The sequence below is a fragment of the Ambystoma mexicanum genome, chromosome 8 (assembly GCF_040938575.1).
Source record: "Ambystoma mexicanum isolate Mex_15411 chromosome 8, UKY_AmexF1_1, whole genome shotgun sequence".
NCBI classification, from domain to species: domain Eukaryota; kingdom Metazoa; phylum Chordata; class Amphibia; order Caudata; family Ambystomatidae; genus Ambystoma; species Ambystoma mexicanum.
In genome coordinates, this window is record NC_090929.1 from 692446544 (window position 1) to 692462663 (window position 16120).

The window sequence follows — 16120 nt, forward strand, 5'->3', positions numbered from 1 at the left end:
GACGCAGGGGATGCTAGGCAATCCCTCCAGCACTCTATAGGAAGATAGTGTGTGCTGGGTCTACGAATTTAAAAAGAGTAACAAGTCAAATTAACTTTACATGCTATGAGAGACAGTAGTCAGTCCCAGAGAAGATATTTAAAGCTTGGGGAGTCTGAAAGACACCCCTGTGACACAGCACTGAAGGTAAGGGAATTTAGCACATTCTTGAGAAGTCTTCCTAACAGGCGTGTCGAGGGACTGGTCACTCAGTGTAATCGCACTCCCATTCAAGCACAAACATAAGCAAATTCATGAATCTTACTGCGGAACGTCACGTCAGGAAAAGTCGCACGCAAAGCTCGGGGACCTCACCGCCACCTGACACTACACACAAAGTACAACGCCCGTACAAAGTGCAATGAAAACAATGCGTATAAAGCACGCAATGCACACCAGTCCAACTTCGGTCAGCCACAATGAATACTGGAATACTGGAAGTCATCGTACATGGACACAGAAGGAGGAGGAGGATGCAGAGAGCCTGGGTTTTGTCTCCACGTATCACACTGTTTGGGATGTGAAAGCAAGCATCCCCAAAAGGCAGTACCCTCCCTACAATGAGAGGCAATAAAGGACACACCCAAGGAGGGAATGAGACCAAGACCAAGTGCGGGTGATGTAAAGGGTTTTATCTAATCAATGAATCAATATAGGGCATGCAAAGGACTCTGCAAGCTCCGAGAGCGCTCTGTTTGACAATAGCAAAGACAGTCATATTTATTACAAAACCACGTCACAAATCCTACACGCTATAGGGGGCACATACTCTCAGGGATTGGGTGGCGTCGACTAAGCTATAGGTGATGCAGTGATGAGCCGCTCCAGGATTGGTGGACATCCACGTGGTGCCAACGTGGGGTGAATGGGTCAGCTGGGCTCATCGGGGTGGAGCTGCCAGGCCAGGCGCGGTCAGTGCCGATGATTGATGGCTGCACTAACACTTTGCCCTTGTGGCCACACACACACAAACACACATCCTTTAGACAATTCCAGTTGTCCTGTAAATCCTACAATATGTTACTCTAAGAAATAATAGGAGACCGGAGAAACAACATGCAATGTGAAGCTTCACCAATACATCAGTGCACTGTTACTTTTGACCTGTTGACCGGGTGTCATAAGCCTGGGTGTCTGGTCTGAGGGCACAAGGTGAGCTGCCTTGTCGTTCTGTTCTGTTAGATGTGGTGAGGAATTACTTTATGATATGTTAGTCAAGGGTTGAATACCTATCTCCAAGGCCCATTAACTTGGGGTGAACTGGAGTACTACTGGATCAGCGAGGGTACACCTGTGGCCCCTTGAGGCGGTGGGGTTTAGGAACAGCTTGTAAATAATTCATTTGGCCGACTATGGTGGCCTCGGACATGGGGGAGGTGAATACTTGAAGCGAGTCCAGCGGAATGAGGGGAGGTGAGGCTGTGCTGCCTGCACACCAGTTAGCCCTGGCGGGCCTTGGCAGGAGGAGGGGGAGATGACCTTGTGGCTATGCGCGACTCTCTGTGCCTGGGCTGCACACTATACCATGCAAGGGAACAGTTAATAAAGTTAGTAACATTAGGATGATTACACATTTATTTTGCTTATACATTCATGTACTACTTCATATGTGGCTATGTGAGTCTAGCAGTGTCACATATATCACATAACATTAGTTGAACACATTTTGGTAATTACATAAGGCAACAGATGGATAACACGTGAGGTAGCATCAGGTTGGGTTGTGTACTCAGGAGCATAGAAACAATACGTTCATGTGTGATTGTACATTTGCATTCTTGTTCATAACACTTAAACGTGTCCCACTGTATGACACACAAGTATTTTTAGCAATGCTTTTTCTCCTTCCTTTGTACATTAGCAGCAATCGTTAGTTAGCACTAGGTGGACTCTATCAAGCCCTTTCATTGAGTCTTCAAGGCACATGGTGTCTTACAACATGCTGAGGTCATTCTATCTTTATCAGTACTATAAGCTTTATCCCTTTCCCAACACCCATGTTATAATTTACACAACAACTCTGTGAATCGTTAGGCTTTGGTATGCAGTTAACGCTTCATTTGGGGGACATGGGCAGGGGTTCATACAGGAAGGTTATTGACACCATATATTTTAAATGTTAGGGGTTAGATGACAGGTCGAGGTCTGTTCAATTGGGATGATTCCTGTTATTTTCCAGACTTGAACCATGTGTCAGGTCACTTTGGGGACAGTGATGTACTGCGGAAGGTGAATGATACAGTGTTTGTTCTGATACCCGTTTGTGTCTGGTTGCTCGTGAGAACAGGCCTTCAGCGGATCTGCCATGGGGGGGAGGCGCAGGGGGAGTGCATGGCTCTCTGTGCGCAGAGAGCGGGGGGCCAAGCTGCAGCTTTCGCAGGCAGGCTGTTTCATTGGGGTTTTGGTCGCTTCTATCTAAAATGGAGTCTTGAAGACTTCAAAATGGTGTCCATGTTATGTTACAGTCCAAGCCGATTGGCCCTGTGTGTCGATCAGCAGCCACCCTGCCACCCGAGCACTGGTGCATGGGGGGCTGCTGACGAGCCACGAACCTCATATGGGTGGGGTATGTCGGGGAGGGGGTCCCATAGACCTATCCTCCCATACAGATGCCAGACTAACATGTATATGAAAGGTACCGGTTCCCACCCCATGTCATACTAGACCTGGTCAGGGTGTGGGAGGAAGAACTTACATCTCCCACCATCTACTCCCATGCACTCACCCCCCTAGAAAATGTACTAACAGCGCTCCATTTCCTATCCACAGTGTCCATTCAGCACACCACTGCCATAGTGAGTGGGATATCCCAGGCCACAAAATCCCACTGTCTCAACCAGGTGTTGGCCTGCATAAACCTCTCGTGCGTGCATGCATAGGCACATACATATGCCGTGCACACTGCAGGAAAGGCAGAGAGTGCACCAGGAATTCTATGCAATTGCACACTTCCCATGTGTACTTGGAGCAATAGATAGTATCCATGTTGTGATATGCCCCCCGATTAATGGAGCTCATATACTGCAACCAGAAGCATTGGCATTCCATCAATGTGCATGTCATCTGTAATGCTAACAGAGTCATCATGCAAGTAAATGCCAGTTTTCCTGACAGCACACATGACAGCTACATGTACCGCTAGTCACTACTCTACCGGGTCCTGGCATTGGTAAAATATGGAAACATCTGGCTCATAGGTGAGTAGGAACTATAGCAGACGTGCATGCTTTCATGTGACACACTGCACAACAGCCCATGACAATAAATGCTAATAACAACCATTGAAACATCTGCAGGGGAAAGTGCCTACCCTCTATCCATATTCATGCTAATGCCATTCAGGAATCCTACCACACCAGTTGAGGTAAGACATAATGCAGCCATATAGCCACTAGCGACATAGTGGAGCGCACATTTGGGGTTCTTAAGTCACATTCCACTCCCTTGACCAGTCTGGTGGGGTATTGCTATAAGCCCCATCAGTACTATGTCAAATCATTGTGGCAGCATGCTTCCTGCACAATGTCACCACACAGCGTGGCATACCACTTGACATGCAGGAGGGCCAACACCCTCAGCCGTAGGCCCCACCCTTGCCCTTGGTTGGCCAAAGGGCACAGGGAGAGGCTGCATGCAATCAGCTTGTGCAGACATACTTTGCATGGAAATATGCCCCTCTGGAGCACACACAGTAAAGCCACACCCCTGGTGACATTCAATGATGACTTGGGGGCCAATCCAACATGCCCATAACAACACCCTGAGAATGTGTGACTGGGAGAGGCAAACAGTGCATGGTCGTAGCCATAAAATCAACAAACATGAACATAGTCATAGCAACTGTGAACAACAGTGTCCAATTAGCACACACCAAAGCACACAACACAAGCAACTAAATCCCTGACCACTGTCACATGGCCACCACCAACAATAGTGCATGCAGACCCACAACAACACACAGGAGAACACAAGTGGGAAGACACAGCAAAACCACAATTAGCATGTGTGTTGATTGCCCTGGCCACCCTATGTGTGACTCACAACAATACACAGCTTGAGGGGCCACGCCATTCCCTCCAAACATGTATGGCCAGAATACACATCTGCATAAAAATACATATAAAGAGAAAATTACAGGCACAATACAAGAAAGACGCACATCTCAACTCACACCTTTCCACTTGTGAGCCGGATGTAGCTTGACACTGGAATGGAACCAATCTTCCTTCCGAATGCTCACACACTAGCCTACTCTGCTGGCATATTGCATGCAGGAATCCAGCAGCACTGTACTCCACAATACCATCATACATCTTACCTTGTAGAATTCCTTACAATACAAAGACAACACAAGGTCAGATCAGGTAACAGATCCATACACACAATTAAACTGCAACATGCCCCCATCCCCACTGAGTGCTATGCAACAAAGGCAAGCAGGAACTCTCAAGCCACCCATCACAACGTGTCTCTGGACCCATGCAGGCAGACCCACCCACCTCAGGACAATGCAATTTAAACAGCCCACACAGTGACCCCTTCCGCACCCACAACACCCACACTGCCTGCCTCCATGATTGTCATGCAGTGAAGGAACAGGTAACACCCCTTGTACAGGTGAGGGTTCACTGTGAACACTCTCATCTGGCTTGAGTCAGAATGACACTGAGAGTGCTCCCAAATAGAGATCACTGAGAAGTTTGAAACCCAGGATCACCTTGGAAGCACTCCCAATGCCACAATATGGCATCCCCTGATTAACATGACATCAGGACAGTGCAGTAAACACTGGCAGGGGAGCCAATTATGGAATGTCCAAGATGAAGGAATGCAAACATTACATCAATTGCAGTGAAGGCAGGATCCGGCAGAAGGTAGCTGGGCAAAGAGGCAGCAGTCATAAAGGAAGGCATGGCACAGAGGCATCTGGCAGAAAAGATAGAAGCAGACAACAGAAATGAATGAGAAACGGCAGTCAAGGGCAGTGGCACCCAAAGGGAGCAGGTAACAGGCAAGAGAAAGGGAAGGCAGAGGTCAAAGGGAATGGACTAAACAGGGACCAGTGATCCGGGAACTGAAGGTAGCATTGACATGCAATGAGCAGCTGTGAACAGGGAGCAAAATGTCTGCTGGTGTGCCGTGAATGGCACATGTCCCCATGGCAAACAACAACACCAGGCCAATGGCGTGTGACTGGTGTCTGTGGTGAACATGGCATCCCCAAATGGCCTGCAATGGTGTGCTGTGTGTGGAGTTGCCTTGGGACAGCACCTCAGAAGGGGCTGAAGTGAAAAGAGTGGACTGTCAGTGTGGATAGACATGCCATAAAAAGCTGAGTGAATGGGATGCTGCATGGCAGGTAAAACACATGCAGAAACCGCCAGCAATAACTCGACAGACTCCCATCACCATGTGTCCTCGCACCCATGTAGCTTGTCCTGCTCACCTCAAGATAATGGAGCAGAATTGCAGGGACCGAGCCACCAGACCCAGGCGCACCCCCCAGCCAGCCCCTGTTGACAGCACCTCTTCTGAGGGAGAGTTGGCTGATGGAGCACCAGTTCCATCTGGGGGTAAGTCCCAGGAGCTGGTTGTGGTGGGGGACACTACAGCGGTTGTGGGCCAGGGTGTAAGACAGCAGGGCCATCGACTCAGGAAGTGCTCCCTGGAGTCATCCAAGCCAGATGGAAGTGGTGGTGGAGGAGGAAGCAACTGAAGGCCAGCACACAGGGTCTGTTGGGAAGATCCAGGTGGGTGTTCAGGCTGCACCCCTGAGCCAGTGACACGAGGATGTGCAGTGCACTGTGGAGGTTGCTGCTTAATCTCCTGTCCCTGGTCCATCTGCTGTGACAGCGACCGCCTTCGTGGATGCCTCCTCCCAGACCGAGCCCCCCCCTTGTGCCCAAGGAGACCACTCCAGAATTGGTACGGGACCTGCTGGCTGCCCTGGTGAGGCGGACAGGCTGATTCATAATGCTGTGTCAACTATTCGTGAGGATTTGCCAATACCTGTCAAAGAAATAGAAAAAAATCACAAAATATGTCCACCATGGAAAAAGCAAAGGGAGCCCTAGAAAGAGCCCCCTTTCTATCGTCATGGCAGTCACCGTGAGGTGCAGAGGTGCAGCTTGATTTGGTGGACAGGAAAGACAGCAGGCGATGGGTACATCGAGCACACTTTGTTTAAATAAAAGAAAGTAAAGTAGGGAGCTGGTTATGATGGGGAGATGTGCTTGGTCGACGTCATCAGACAGAGGCTTGTACCGCCAGATACAGCCAGATAAAGTCTGCAGTGCGAGCAATGTGATGGGCTGGTTAGCGCCACTAGGGTGCTAATGTGGGAATATTGCCATAGGTTGCACACATCTTAAAGGTCCGTGCTTCAACAAGCTTTTCTGGTTATTAATAGAAGCCTGTTTATTCATTTTGTCTGTGTCAAAAACGAATTCCTCCACTTATTTAGCAATTAACAAGTCTATTTAACCTTTCTTTTTCTGTCCTGTCCAATAAATCCTCCAATAGCATGAATGATAGAGAAGCATAAGGCACTATTGAACCTTTCTACCATAGCATGTGACTTTGCAATGCACTTGTTTTTCTTAATATTTTGGTTCTCTTATCTAATGTGGTCTATAAATATTTACCTTTTTGAAGCCAAAACACTCCTGGAGCTCCCCAAGCAGGCCCTCCAAAGGATATATTTTAACGAGAGTGTCAGATATATCATCATAACTAACTTTGCTGATAAGATAATAACATTATTTATAATTCCAAACAACTATTAGAACAGATGTACTGGACCTCTAAAGGAATGCTATTGAGTATGAATACATTCATGTATATGCAACAAGCTGTAGGCAGAATTCAGCAGCACTTGGCCATCCACATTTATAAGCCAAACAATTTTCTATATGATATACATGTACCACATCATAATAATGTATTATATTAAATATCATATACATAGGACTCTAAGATCCAGATAAATGCACCAAATCGAAACTCAAAGAGGGTGAAAATGTCACAAAACTGAAAAGTCTCTTTGGAAAAGTAGAATTATGGATTCATTCAAGAATTCTGAAAATGTGCGCGCATCAAAAATACACCAGGATGATATTGATATTAAATAGTGATCTTTCCAACAAAGATATTGTTACTAAGAGCTGTCTTAACTGATGCACAGTGACAGAAGGTAATACACCAATTAAGGCTTAAGAAAATAGCAGTCATAATGCAGAGTGTCAAATCCCACTGGAATTGACTAATGGGCTGTACCTTGGTGCAATGGAAAATGCATTATTAGCACCCTGGTGGGGGATTCAGGGAGCATCTACAAGCGGGAGGTGGGCATCTTCCCTGCCGGGCAGCAGGAAAGTGCTCCTTTTTGCCAGTCACCTACCCCCAATCTCCACCTTCCTCGACCACTACCTCCCAGCCCTGCCCCACTTACCTGTAGCTTTGTCGTCCCTCGCAGGTGACGAAACACTCAGTGTTCCGGAATTGGAGAAGGAACTATATGTAGTTCCCGTTGCCTTGTCAATGGCACTCATCTTGTTTTGTAGTTTTTATTTGAGTTTAGTAACGCCACAAACACCATTTCTAAACTTTATAAAATGATTAGTATCTAAGAAAAACATGTTGGAATGACGGGCGCTACAGTCCCAGTAGGCAAACTTGTCAAGGAAACACTAGCACCATTAGCAACAGTGCCAGTGATTCAGTGTCCCCACTCCAAAGGAGTCCTGTGGTACTCCACGGGAATGGAGAACAACATTTTCCTGCGCCTGACTTCCCAATCCGCCGGGACTTGTAATGTCCCAGTGGCACTGCGATATCAGGTGCCGGAAAAGTATTACGAGCCTGGTGGCAACCTGCAGGTACCACTGGCGGGTTATCGCCTGACTTGTACCAGTGCTTAATTTGTAAAAAATTAAGTGCCGGGGCTCAAGTATTTTCTGACACGTCCATGACACCTCAGGATGGACAGCTCCCTGCCCACTGTGGCCACCACCCCTGAGTGATCCCCATGCTTCAAAATATATGGGGTTAAAGCTGCAATTCCCGCCGGTTTTCTGTGGTTGATGGATGTACTCACAACGGTAGACAAGTGATTTACAAATGCCAATCAACATACACATAAAATGGCATACTTGTGTCTTGACATGAGACACATGTTTAAGTGCGTCTTTAAACACAATCATCAATTACATGTTGCTCTGATTCTATAGGTTTTTATTATGTGACTGGCAGCTAAAATAAAAAAGTTGCCAACGCACCACATCATGATCAAACTTTGCCTGACACAAAAAGTGCTGGGGCTCAGAAATAAGTGGCAGGGCTGAGCCCTGGCAAACACCCCCACAAATTAAGCACTGTTTACAGAGATAGGAGGTCTCCTCCACTTAGGATTCAAAGAAGAGGAATGCCAGCTCTACATCCGACGTGAAGCAAGTAATGGCTGTCTTGCCTCAGTGAGTGTTATCTGTGAATACAATGTAGTTGAACTGGGTGAGTGAAACAAAACAAATCTCTTTAAGAAAAGTCTAAATGTGACATTTAGGGATTGAGTCATTTAATTAGTGCTCATTCAGTCTTACTGTTTTTTAGATGAGTTGAACAAGCCACAGAATTTGTTGGTAGAACCAAGCCAGAGCCAAGCCATCAAACAATGTTATCTAAATCATGAAATATGGTATCTTGTACATCACAAAAGTGGTATACTAGATGGCACGGTGATTATTGTCACTAAAATATATAAATGAGCAACCAAAAATGTACTGCTTAATAATTTTTAGAACATACTTGCTCACAAGCAATGCAAAGCTAAGCTGCTTACTTTCATAACCGTTTTGGGAACCTTTCAAAATCCCTCTGCAGCTATATTTAAGTGTTGCTTTACTATTTTTAAATCTGTAGACAGTCCAACACCTCGTACTACCCCAGTAGATCTAACCTTCAGATTTCAAATATTATTCAGGCACAATCAGCATGTGTGTGCCCTCCATTTATTTCTTGACTGAATTACTCTGTGTAATTGTGACACAATAACTACTACTCTGCAGAAGTACAGGGATGAGTAGTAGATGCTAAACTCCTACTCAGCCCCACACTACTACTAAACGAGAAATGATTCTAATCATAGAGGTGAAAAATCACAACATGAATAGTACACCTCCTTTGGCTCTTTCGGGCAGCATGGGCCGAGTGTAGGCTATACTCTTCAAGAGGGATGTTAGCCAGCAAGAGAGCATACAAACAACTATAGTACTGTGGTACCAAAGTAAAAGAAATGTCCAACATGGTTCTATGAAATATATAAGACTTTATACAAACTGAAAAGACAAGTAAACTAATAAAACACATTAGTAACCCACCCCTAAAATGAAATACACAGAACATGTAGACCTTTTGTTCAAAGGGGCCCTTTGGGTTTGAAGACAGAGGTATGCATGCAATTGTCTGTGCAGCAATGTTCAGTTATTTTAAAAAAGGTAAGGAGTAGGGAATTAATTTTCATTCAAGCCTATAGAGCGATTCCAAGGGAACAGAACCACTGTAGTTACGTTAATAATTGGGGTTTGACCGCTTCAAGCTGGACATCTGGGCAGTTTCTAGTGTGTCAAATCAGGTTCGAGGTTGTCAAGCTGGTAAGTGTGTCTTTAAACACAATCATCAATTACATGTTGCTCTGATTCTATAGGTTTTTTTATTATGTGACTTGTACCAGTGTAGAATACAGAGCACTGTCTGTAAGCTCGACTTTTTAGCTTATCTGACTTTCATGGCCAAATCCATTTAGGAGAGCTCCTAACATTTCCAAAAAATCTTGGATAGTCCCCAGCAAATGGAAATCTGCCGCAGTCATTGATAATGTTTAATTCATACTGACCTGAAAACTCCATTGCCTCAAGAATATGACAATTATATTGCACTAATGAGCCCCAAATAGGGTAAAATCTGTCTCTCATTGTGGAACATTTTTGAGAGATGTCTATAATTAATGTGAGCCACATTTCGAGTGAGACGGTCACTCACTTTTAGATATGGCATTTTCTCTGACACCCGATTCCCAAATATTCATCTCAGACGAGTGTGTTGAAAAGTGCCTTTGTCCACAGATCCTTCAGAGCTTCAGGTACAAAAGGAACCTTCTTTACATCAGTTACAGTGCAAATAAGAACAGGACCCGGTAAAAAGACACAGCTTATATATGGGAGCATCCATCGGCCACCTCTGTCGAAGGCAGCTTCTCATCAACTGTCATTCAGCGAACACCCAACAGAGAGCACACCCAACATTCAACTTCCAATCACTCATGACATCACATACATACTGAGCAGAGTGGACAGGGAAAAGAAGATACAACAGAGTGCCTCATTCACTTTTTCGGGAGATGTAACATTTAGCAAAATCTGAACTGTGCATCTCACGAAGTACCAGCAGAGCAAGGCCTGAGCAGCCTCAACTCTTCAGTACATTGTGGCAGTCCTGCTCACCCATCTCAAATGAATTCATTGGCTCCAGATGTCCAAATGAGTGCTGAAAGCACCATTCAGCGCGGGGTACATGGAAAGGTGTGTCACGCTAAGCTACAAACATGCAGGAAAGTGCATTTCTATCACCTACAAAAGGTTAAAAATGTATATTGGTAAGCAGGACTTGTGCTGCAGGCAATGCAGCAAAGGGTCAGAAATGATCCTTCTGTACATTGCACATTCCTATCATCCAAACAGACTGCAGCAAATGCATCTCTGTGCACATCCCTTTTCCAAATATGGGATGCACTGAAAAATGTAAAAACATGCATACCCTCCCCCATGGATTAAAATTTCACAATTTTGTACTGAAATAATGTCTGGTTATGCACATCTGTGATGCCTTAGTCAGATTTCCCCCCCTGTGAAAGCCCCACATTTTTGTATACAAGTAGGGAAGTGCGCAAACTCATCCCCCCTTCACTCTATCTTTTTAATCAACCAGAAAGAGGGCAGTGATAATACATGTAGCCAGTCACACCTTAGGTTCTGAATCTGGGCGGAAGGCTTTGATCTCAGGAAATGTGCTAGACAGAGAGAGCATTAGCAGGCTCTACAGTGCGAAGATTTGAATGGGCAATGTTCATTTTCCACTGCTCACCAAATTAACTTGAAATAGTTAACATGATCAAAAATAATTAAAATGTGTTAATCTGAGTTTGGAATTGAGTGTGCGATGCTCTTCAAAGATCAAAATACACCAGATAATTAATGAATGTAGGCTTACACTTAATCATTTCAGCTTTTCTAAACCTGCTGCAGGACACTTTTCTGGGAGCTTTGTGAATGCATTGTAATAACATGTATATTCTGAGGACTAGGCTAGCATTTTGGGGGGTCGTTTCTTATATTACTCCCGTTTTTGTAGTTTGGCTTTTCCGGCGGTAACCAATGTGCACTACAATTCCAAATGTGCAAAAATATAAAATAAAGCAAGACTGAATGAGTCATACAAGCGTCACATGGGGCAATTCCAGAACTGATCAGGCCTTTTTTAAGTAATTCAGACAGCGCCTGATCATCTCTTTGTAAACCCTCACTTTTGGACGCATCAAGCACTTTTCGGAGCTGCTAGAAAGCATTTTGTGGGAACCACATATGTAAGTAGCTCATGAAAATAGCAATAAGTAAGATATTTCGTTGTGCTACATATCATTGTTTAGGGTTGTTAAGTTGTGTACAAATGTATATGCCAGACTGCCTATTAGGCAACTCACTCACAAATACCCTGGCAAGGCACATTCTCATGTTGCCCTGTGCTGTCAGTTCATGTCAATCCTTAATTTCTTTTTTTTATTGCATATGGTTAAAAATATATTCAACCTTTCGCAAAAGAAGAAAAACAGAAGTAGAAATATAAAACACAATACTCATGCAGATTAAAAGAAACATAAAAAAGATTCAAAGATGGCCACCGAGACATCAACACCGTGAAGAGAGGGCTCTCCCACCTGCCGCCTCCGGTTTTATCAAAAATACATCTGTCAACTAATTAAAAGCAATCAGGAGAGATTACAGGGGGATCCATACAGGGGGATTTTCAGCGAACCTGTCTGCGAACCTGTCCGTGATCTGATTGAGGCGTTTGCTTGGGGAGTGGTATTTCCTGCATAGGCCTCAGAGCGAGAGAGAGGGCCAAGACTGGAACATTACCCTAAAAGAACCACTGGGACCTGTTGCCTGGCCGTTACGTGGTTAACAATGGCCCCGTCCGCCGCAGAGGCGGGCCCTCGTGACTTTGGGGGGAAGTTAAAGGGATTATGGGTGAAGGCGCGTTAGGCGCCAGTTACGTGGAGACCCTTGTTAAATAAAGTTGTATTAAGATATCGCTCAGTGCGTGTGCGTCCTTCTTCAGTTTGATCCGCACAACACTGGCGACGAGGCTTCGCAGTCCTCCTGCCGGCAATCCACCGAACCTCCTCCACCACCTTTGCCCAGAGCCAAGGGCACCAGAATCCCCCCCTGTCGGCGGCCCGCCAAGTTTCCTCCTCTCCATCTGCCTGCTGCCACGACCGCCAGCACACGTGTGCGGCAACCTTCCCCATCCGGTACCCCGCAGGCCCTGCTCCGACACTGGAGGAACGAGCGGCCGGAGCAGGCACACAGACCCGGCAATCCTACAAAGGCGGCACCTTCGCTCACAGAGACACGCGACGCAGAGTCGCATGCAGCCGGCTGCTACTTCCATGTGGGCCCAGGCAATCCACCGGTCCCCACATCATCTGGAACAACAGTGTTTGTCCTGACATGTGACGTCAAGCGTTCATCGAAAAGGGACATCAACAGCAATAAGGAAGCAGGCAAACTCATTTTCAAGACTCAGCTGACGAGAGGTTTTGACATACTGCCACCACCCACACGAGTTTCACTTATACTGGTAAGTGACTTTCAGTGTGGCCTGTGAGAATTAGCCCTCAGCCCAACCAGTGCATACCAGTCCAAGCAGTTTCCAAGACCCCGGACCACCAGAACCCCTGCACCCTGCTGTTCGACCTTGGGCTCCACCAGCAGTGAAGTGCTGCACAATTACCTGCACAAGGTGATGCTGAGGCCTCACTAACTCCAAGAGATGAGCAACCCTGCGTCACCCCAACTTGCCCGTGCAGGGAAGTCAATTCAGTTACGGATGCCTCCACCCTACACAACGACACCCCAGGCCACGAAAGGGCCCAGATGGACCGAATGGATGGAGGATTTTCAGCACTTTGTGAGAGGGTCGGGTGATGGCGACTCCCCCAACATTAGAGACATTTTTCTCAACCTGGTGGGGGCGAAATCAAAACAATTGTGAAGACAATCCCCACAACTGAACAGAACACCTTCACAGACCTAATCAAAGCACTGGATAGGCTCCTCATAATCGAAGTGAATCGAGACTATGAAAGATACCTATTCAACCAATGCTCACAAAAACCCCATGAGACAATAGATGAATTCATAACTCGCCTACGGGTGAAGGGGGCACATTGCCAGTTCAACGCATATTCCCTGGAAGAGGCAATAAGACTAAGGGTCATAGAAGGTTGCCTCTCCCCCGCACTAAAAAAATAGCTATTGAAGAAGCCGCTCACCATCCCGGAAGTCAGCGAGCTCGCCCGCATACTAGAAAGAGTTGATGCCCAAGCTGCCTCCATGAGCGGCGCCAGCAATCCCAAACAAGACACCACTGAACTCATAGCAGCCATACAGCCACCTCGCCAGGTCGACAGAGGACAACAGCCATACAGAACTCCAGCATCACTAGTACCGCGTCAACAGAGACAATGCTACCACTGCAGAATACCATTTCCACACTCTGGGTCATGCCCAGCCCTGTCCCAACGATGCTCCAACTGTGGGAGAGAAGGTCACTTTCACTCAGTATGCAGGGAAGGAATACCTTTCCCTCCGTCACGCCCACAAGCGCCCACCAGGCTCCTTTTCGGACACTGCCCCCGCAATATAGACAACCAAGGTACTACCAGCAGAACCCACAGCGTTTCGTCAGAGCCATTGACGAATACCAAGAATATGACTACACGCATACTCCTGAACATACAGACCTGCCAAGATACTTAACAGACGAATATGACAATCCGTACGGAGAGGAAAGTTACTACCAGGACGCCCAGGCGACCCATTTCGACGTTTACCACGACCAACATAATCAGGACGAGTATGTTAACCTCATACTTGACAACGAAGAAGCCAGAGAAGCTCCCAAAATTCCCATCAAGATGGAAAATAACCTATTTCAGTTCATGATGGATTCTGGCACCACGGTCAACATCATGGGAGAACAGGACTACACCAAGATGACAAACCCGCCAACGCTAGAACCGGCACATTCACGGATCTTCCAATGGGGAGCCACCACACCGTTACAGACAACTGGACATTTCACATACCGCCTCCTCCTGAACGGACGGCAAGTAGACACCACCATCCATGTCATTCGCTCACTCACGAGAAGCAGGTGCCTACTCAGTTACCACACAGCCTCCCGCCTGGGCTTAATTGAAATACACGTAAAAGCCCGCAACACCATCACCGCTACGTCGAATAAACAAAGCCTCAAGTATCTTATTGGGGCGGTCACATGTGGCCAATCCCAGCAGCTCATCACGCAGGAAGACATCACACAAAAATTCCCAAACATATGCTCAGGTTTGGGGAAACTCAAGGGCCCCCCTATCAGACTCCACATTGACCCTACGGTAAGACCAGTGCCACAACTTCCCAGTAGGGTCGGGTTCCACTTGCAGGAAGCAGTGTCAAAACCTCTTCAACAACTACTCGACGAAGACATCATCGAACCAGCAACAGGGCCAACCCCCTGGGTGTCCCCACTCAAGGTTGTTCCCAAGGATGGAGGCAAGATACGCCTGTGTGTAGACATTAGGGTAGCCAATACTGCCATCCAACGAGAAAGACACCCAGGTCCATGCATTGAGGACATGATAGTGCAGCTGAACAACGCCCAGATGTTCTCAAAACTCGACCTAATCCAAGGTTACCATCAGCTGGAACTGCACCCCGATTCTAGAGCGATCACGACCTTTGCTACCCATGATGGTTTATTCAGATACCGGAGATTGAACTTCGGGATCTCGTTGTGAGATTTTCCAAGCAACAATTCACCAAATCATTAGACCCATACGAGGTGCTTTGAACTACAGCAATGACATCCTCGTTTTCAGCTTGTCTACGGAATCTCACGATAACGCACTCTATGCTACCTGCGAAGCACTGCAAGCCGCTGGCCTCACGATGAACGTCGCCAAATGCGGATTCAGCAAAGCAAAGCTCAAGTTTTTCGGACCCATTTTCTCCAGCAAAGGAATGATGCCGGACCCGGAAAAAGTAGACACCATCACCAACCTCAGTGAACCGAAACAGACCGCAGACGTCCGCTCGTTCCTTGGAATGGCCAGATACTGTGCGAGATTCATTCCTCACTATGCCTCCATCACCGAGCCACTCCGAAGACTTCTGCAGAAGGATGCTGTGTTTGCATGGACACCCACATGTCAGCGCTCCTTCAGAGACATCAAGCACGCCCTCACTGAAGCTCATCGCCTTGCCTATTTCAACCCGCTGTGGCACACGGAAGTAATAGTGGATGCAAGCCCAGTTGGCCTCAGTGCCATTCTCGCTCAGACCAGCGGCGCAGATGTAAATCCCAGGCATGTGGTGGCATACGCGAGCAGAGTACTGTCAACGCCAGAGATATCCTACTCTCAAGCTGAAAAAGAAAGTCTGCCCGCTGTCTGGGCGTGTGAACATTTCCACAACTTCCTGATCGGAAAGAAATTTACATTAATTACAGGCCATCAGGCCCTCCTCTCCCTGTTCGGCAACCCTCACACCAAAATGCCTCCAAGGATCGAACAGTGGGGAATACGCCTCCAGGATTATGACTATGACATTATTCACCGACCCGGGGGTGACCTGAACCCTGCAGACTACCTGTCACGTCACCCAGTCGGGGCCCCGGTTACACGCAAAGGGGACGTTGCATATGTGCAATACATTGCAACAAACTCATTACCACCAGCTCTGTCGCT